The 7,227-nt window shown below is 40.9% G+C and overlaps 1 non-coding gene across 1 annotated transcript; it reads left to right on the top strand.

The window, feature by feature from the left end:
- The first annotated feature begins 3,441 nt into the window (after window positions 1-3,441).
- LOC120113212 lies at window positions 3,442-3,551 on the top strand. Its single transcript, XR_005515013.1, has one exon. It is a non-coding gene; the product is annotated as a small nucleolar RNA R71 (small nucleolar RNA).
- Window positions 3,552-7,227: the final 3,676 nt, after the last annotated feature.

Raw genomic sequence — 7,227 nt, 5'->3', positions numbered from 1 at the left:
AAAACTAATCGTGATAAATGGTCAGCAACCACATTCTCTACTCCTTTTTTATCTTTGATAGTGATGTCAAATTCTTGGAGTAGAAGTATCCATCGTATTAAGCGTGGTTTGGCCTCTTTCTTATCCAACAAATATTTTAGTGCCGCATGGTCCGTGAAGATAACAATAGGAGCACCAAGGATATAAGAGCGAAATTTATCTAAGGCAAATACTACTGCAAGCAATTCCTTCTCGGTGGTAGTGTAATTCATTTGAGCATCGTTTAAGGTTTTGCTTGCATAGTAAATGAACATATGGCTTATTATCCTTGCGTTGTCCTAGGACAGCTCCTATTGCATAGTCGCTAGCGTCGCACATAATCTCAAACGGTAATGACCAATCGGGTGGTCGCACGATGGGTGCAGGGCTAAGCATAGACTTCAACTTTTCGAAATGCCTCCTGACAGGTTTCAGTCCAATTGAACGGTGTATCAAGGGATAGGAGATTACATAATGGTCGAGATATGACACTAAAGTCCTTGATGAATCTCCTATAAAATCCGGCGTGACCCAAAAATGATCTAACATCTCTAACCGTCTTGGGTGCAGGTAGCTTAGCAATTAAATCAGTCTTAGCTCTATCTACTTCCATTCCCTTTCGATGAAACAATGTATCCTAAGACAATTCCCTTTGGCACCATGAAGTGACATTTCTCCCAATTCAGTATCAAATTCTTTTCTATACATCGAGCTAAGACAGCTTGTAAATGTGACAGGCAATCATCAAATGAGTCGCCAAAAATGGAGAAATCGTCCATGAACACTTCCAAAAAATTTCTCGTTCATGTCTTCAAAGATGCTGAGCATGCATCTTTGGAATGTTGCAGGTGCATTACACAACCCGAATGGCATTCGTCGGAAAGCAAATGTGCCAAAAGGACAAGTGAAGGTAGTCTTCTCTTGATCTTCTGGTGCAATTTCAATTTGATAATATCCCGAATAGCCATCGAAGAAAACAATAGAAAGCATGTCCTGCAACTCTCTCCAATACTTGGTCTAGGAAGGGTAGAGGAAAGTGATCCTTTCGTGTGACCAAATTAAGCTTTCGGTAGTCAACACACATACGCCAACTCGTCAGGATACGAGTTGGAACTAGTTCACCTTGTTCATTTTCTACTACCGTCAAACCCGACTTCTTAGGAACGACTTGAGTAGGGCTTACCCACTTGCTATCGGAAATTGGGTGAATAATACCCACATCAAGCAACTTGAGGACTTCTGCCTTAACCACATCTCTCATCGTAGGATTTAACCTTCGTTGCATTTGCCTTGTGGTTTTGGCATTGTCCTCCAAATATATCCGGTGCGTGCAAATTAAGGGGCTAATTCCCTTCAAATCGGCAATAGACCACCCTAAGGCTCCTTTATGATTCTTTAAAACATCAATTAATTTTCTTTCTTGGTATGATCAAGTCCAGACGAGATGATTACAGGAAAAGTATCTTCGGGTCCAAGAAAAGTATACTTAAGTTCCTTTGGTAAGGGTTTCAATTCGAGCTTGGGTGCTTGCTTCATGGGATGGTACTATTTTCACCTCTCGAGGCGACAATCCCTCAAATTCTCCTACTTTTGGTCTCCACCCATTGACCATCTTGATATCCTGATTATCCACAATAGGTGTGACTGACAAATCACCATCATTGGTGCCATTAGGACACCAATCAATCAAGCTATCGTTGAATGGGTCGTTAATTGCTTTAGCTAACAAATAATCTTCTGCGATGGTTTCAACCCAATCAACCTCCTTACTCTCTTCGGGATCGTTGGGTTGTTTGCACACATTAAAAATATTCAGTTCTAAGGTCATGTTACCAAAAGAAAGCTTCATGACGCCATTCCTACAATTAATTAATGCATTAGAAGTCGCAAGGAATGGACGTCCTAAAATGACCGGAATCTGAGACTGTGAGTTCGAAGCCGGATGTGTGTCCAATACGATAAAATCGACAGGAAAGTAGAACTTGTCTACTTGGACTAATACATCCTCGACAATCCCCCTTGGAATTTTAACTGACCGGTCAGCTAATTGCAAAGTGACGGAGGTTGGCTTCAACTCACCTAAACCAAGTTGCTCATATACAGAATATGGCAACAAATTCACACTCGCCCCTAAATCTAACAATGCTCGCTCTATCCTAAAGTCGCCTATGATGCATGAGATGGTTGGGCAACCTGGATCTTTATATTTAGGGAGAATGTTGTGCTGCAAAATAGCACTCACATTTTCAGTTAAAAATGCCTTCTTCTTAACATTTAATCGACGCTTGACAGTACACAAGTCCTTCAAAAATTTGGCATATGAAGGTACTTGTTTGATTGCATCAAGAAGAGGTATGTTGATCTTTACTTGTTTAAAAAGCTCAAGAATTTCAGAATTAGGTTCGAGCTTTTGCAACGGCTTTAACCGTTGTGGAAAAGGTGGAGGAAAAGGACATTCAACTTTCTCGGTAGAAGTTGGGACCTCAACTTCTTCTTTGTCCCTTTCATCGACTTTGGGAGCATCAGAATTAGAAGTGACTTGCGGTCTCAATGGGACGGTTTGATCAATGACTTTCCCATTACGCAAAGTCATAATGCTCTTTGCATGCTCTGTATGCGAACTAGAAGGAGCCGTATTATTACTACCGTGCATTTGTGGGTTAGGTTGGGGTTGAGCTGGAAGCTTACCCTTCTCTTGGATACTTAGGACGGTAGTCAACATTGACAATTGGTTCCTTATATCTTCAAAATTTCGAGTATTTTGAGCATTGATATTAGCTTGACCTTGTAGAAAAGTTTGTATGGATTGCAAGGTATCCTCGATATTTGGCTTTTGAGAGGGTGATGATGCATAAGGAGGATGTGCAGGTGGAGGAGCTGAATGGTGTGACTGTTGAGGATGATCGTTTCTCCACCTAAAGTTTGGATGATTCTTCCAACCAGGGTTATAGGCATTCGAGTATGGATCGTTATAAGGCTTTTGGTAGGAGTTCATAGCATTTGCTTGATCGTGCAAGACTTCCTTGAATGCCGGTATGGTGGGGCAATCTGTAGTGGTATGACCCGACATATCGCAGATACCACAACACTCATTTCTAAGTTCTATAGTCTTGACAGGCTCAACCTTCCTAAGCTCAATTTCTTCTACCTTCCTAGTGAGGGCTGCCATTTTAGCATGAAGATCATCCTCAGTTCTGAGGTTGTAAAGGCCTCCCATGTACAGAGCTAGTAGGCTTAGGCAAAGACTTGTTGTTTCTATCCCCGTTATCCCAAAGTTGGGCAGTCTCAGCAAGGGAATCCAAATATTCCCATGCCTCATCAGGGTGTTTTTCTAAAAATCTACCATTGCACATGGTCTCTACAAATTGTTTTAACTGTGGAGATAAACCTTCATAAAAGAAGCTAATGGTTCTCCAAGTTTCGAACCCGTGATGAGGGCATGAGAGAAGAAGGTCTTTAAATCTTTCCCAACATTCATAAAATGTTTCATTATCTTTTTGTTGGAAATTGCTAATATGTCTTTTTAAAAAGTTGGTCCTTTGTGTGGGAAAGAACTTCTTTAAAAATTCTCTCTGCATATCTTGCCAAGTTCTTATTGATCTAGGTCGCAACGAGTTTAGCCATGTTTTGGCCTTATCCTTTAGAGAGAAAGGGAACAATGTCAACTTGAGGACATCCTCGGTGACGTTCGGCACTCTAAATGTAATGCTCAATTCTTCAAAATCCTTTCAAATGAAGATACGGACTCTCGGACTCTAACCCGTGGAAACTTGGGCAGCAATTGGATTATCCCTGGTTTGATGTCAAAATGTCCTACATTATCAGGAAAAATTATGCATGAAGGCTGACTAGTCCTAGCCGGTTGTAGGTATTGTCTTAGAGTCATAACATGGGGTTCTCGTTCTCGATTGTGGTGACTCCCCGCATCTTCATTTAGATCAGCCATCTCACAAGGTGTGAGATATTGCGAAGGAATTTCAGAAGTATGTCCTAAGGGATGATCTAAAGTTGTACGACTTAATCGACCGGTGTCGTCCCTATTCCACTTTAGCATGCAAAATATTTCCCTCTTTTTTTTTCTTTTTTTTTAAAAAAAATAAATAAATATAAGTACCAACTAAAGATACTCTAAAACGACATCCTAAAACAAAAAATCCTATTCACAATCAAACATGCAACAAAACATTACACCTCAATTTCTAATATTTTTCTTAAATTTCTAGACAGCTCCTAACTGGTTTGAAGAGGACACCTAAGCCTCCAATCCGGTCTAATGAACCTAGTTGACCAGGTAAGCTCCCAGGTAAGTGGAGGGGTCACGATGCGTTCGCAAAGGTCCCACTTAAAACCCACTTGCCTCGAACAGATGAACTGTCTCCCTTATAGGGACAAAGCTTGCCTAGACATCAACTAAGCCACAGAGCGAAATTGGTGCAACTTTCGGTGGTCTTCGTCCTATTGAGCTCGAATGTCCTTAGGGGCCAACGTCTAGTTGATTTTAGTTAAGCTTGGGATATTTATGCACTGGGGTGATTTTTGGGCTAAGGACGAGTGATGAAATCCCGACCTTATCTTTTTAAATGGGTTCAGCCCTTAGAATATTTTATGTTGATGCCTTACACTATATGCAACAATCAAGAGATTTTTTTTTTAATATTTTATGACATGACATTAAATTTCATTGAATAGGCGATCAAGCAAATTAATTATTTTTTTTTAAATTTTATGAGTTGAAGTCTGAAATTTGAAATTTGAAATTTGAAATTTAAAATTTAAAATTTTAGGTTTTCCCTCTTTTTTAAATTTTGAATGATCACACTTGATCTTTTCTTAAAGTTATTTTTTTTTTAATTTTTAATTAGCAACAAGGGTTAATGAGATATAATAACAATATAATTCTGATTCTAAAAAAAATAAATGCAGAAAGTTTAAAGTAGAAAGCAGCAAGGTTTCATATTAATCTGAATGGCAATCAGACCGTTCAGATTATCTAACAATGTGTCTTACACTAGCTGACCAAATTTGAGTCAAATCAGACGGCTAATTTCTATGATATCAGAGTTTGATGCCAGACTGTGCAGGGAATTAAAAATAGTAGTAAGATGCAATTTTTTTTTTTAAAAGAAAAATACTAACTACTAAGGTAAAAATTAAATCTAAAATTATACTAATAACTCAGCCGTTCCCCGGCAACGGCGCCAAAAACTTGGTGCAAAAGTAAAACTGTTCTCCCAAGTGCAGGAGAATCGCACAAGTAGTATAACTCGGAAGTCCGAGGTCGATTCCTCAGGGAACGATCTATAGATTATTAGCGTAATTTTTAGATGTAATTTTTAGTGGATCTTCAGAAATTAAAAGCAGAGAATAATAGATAATTAAACAACGTTCAAGAATATGGAGAAGGCTAGGGATCTGGATTCCCTCTTGACAATGTTACTTTCAACAATTAAATTTTGCGATTCTTGATTAAGGATTAATTAGATAGAATAGTTCTAAGCATGGGATATATACTTTGAAAACATAAATTCAACATTTAAGTATTTATCGTGCCGGTTACGTCTACGACAAATCAAAAATCGAAACAATCCATGCATCAATAAATATAAACCATACAAGATCTATCTAATAAATAAATATGCAAGAATCCAAAACATACCAATGGATATAAAACAATTAGAATAAAGGTTTAGAATGTACTTGATGAAAGCAACATGACAAGGGTTCATCCATCACCCTTTTGCCAAAGAAATTAGCTTTCCATTACAAAAATCACCTCCCCTTTTGTTTTTCTTTTCTTTTCTTTTCAGAAACAGGGCATACCCTGTTTCTCTTTTTCCTTTTTTTTCTTTGAATGGCTGCTTCCCCTGTTTTCTTTTCTTCTTCCCACGAATCAGCCTCCCCTTTTTCCCTTCTCAGCCGACTCCTCTTATACTCAACTCTCCCTCTCTATGGATCTTGGGAATGCGCTGGAGGAGGCTGAATCTTAGGCGCGTGAGGCTGGGAGGTGATCGCGGGCGAAGATGAGCTGGAAATGAAGCTCGGACGGGTGAGTCACAGATCTGGAAGATGCCTGGAAGGAAGGAGCGTGGACGCGGGGATCTGTGGGAGGAGCGGACGCTGATCTCGGCTGGGATATTGCGGAGAAATGAAGCCGCGGACGCTGTGGAGGAGGCAGTGTGCTGGGAAGCTTCACGATCTCTTCCGGATGTCCGCTGGGAAGATTCACGGGATGCTGGGACGCGTGAACTGATCACGGCCGGAAGAAGAGCTGGGAGGCGTAGATGGTGCTCACGGAAGTTGATCGCTTCACGGGATGCTGGGAATCCCGAAGATTGCTCGCAGATGAGAGCTGATGGCAGAGGTTTGCATGCGAACGGAAGGGCTGAAGAGCCGGCTGTGGGATGGAGGCGGCGGCTTCACAGGCTCAGGCGGACGTTTGGGTGCGGGAGAATCGCGCGTGCTTCGCGGAAGAACGGAGGAGGCGGACGGCTGGGACGCTGATGGACGAAGGAACTGATCGTGGAGATCTGAGAGGAGCTGGTGATGCGGACGGGGTCGCGGTGGAGAAGATGGACGGCTGGGAAATCCGTTGCGAGAGGATCGTGGAAGGCTGCAGGGGGGGCGCTGGAGTTGTGTGGGATAGCCAACCAATACTTGGAATATTTCCCAACTACACGTGATCTTTCTTTATTTTGATCCCCAATGTGCTCTAGAAGCTGTGGCATGTAGACATGTGTAGCTCCGGTGCAAGTATGCTTGACCAGGTTCAATTATGCTCCTAACATCATCAGGCTTGGAGCCATGCCTTATCCCAAGCTATACAAAATGCGCATTTAAACTCTTGATTTACAATAACCTGTGCACCACAAAAATATAATATTAATGCAACACTTTTATCATTATTTATTAGCAATAATATTAATTTAAGTGATGTGTAAATCGCACTTTTGTGCTCTCATCACACCCCCCAACTAGCTTATTGTTAGTCTCTTAGCAATTAACGGACAAATGAAAAAAATGAGAGTGCAAAAGGTGTGGTTTAAAACTATGACTTTTTATTGAAGCTAAAGATACAAAACTAAGATACGTACCCACTTTCGTAGGGCGTCACGATTGCACTTAGCACGTGCAACAAGCCGTTAAACCCCTAGGTTACCCTAGTGGACGAGTGTTGTCTCGTGAGGGTTTGCAGAGATGTTACCCACAAAC

Source organism: Phoenix dactylifera, chromosome 14 (assembly GCF_009389715.1).
Source record: "Phoenix dactylifera cultivar Barhee BC4 chromosome 14, palm_55x_up_171113_PBpolish2nd_filt_p, whole genome shotgun sequence".
Classification (NCBI taxonomy): Eukaryota; Viridiplantae; Streptophyta; class Magnoliopsida; order Arecales; family Arecaceae; genus Phoenix; species Phoenix dactylifera.
The sequence above is the reverse complement of the archived record's forward strand: the minus strand, read 5'-3'. Positions and strand labels throughout refer to the sequence as shown.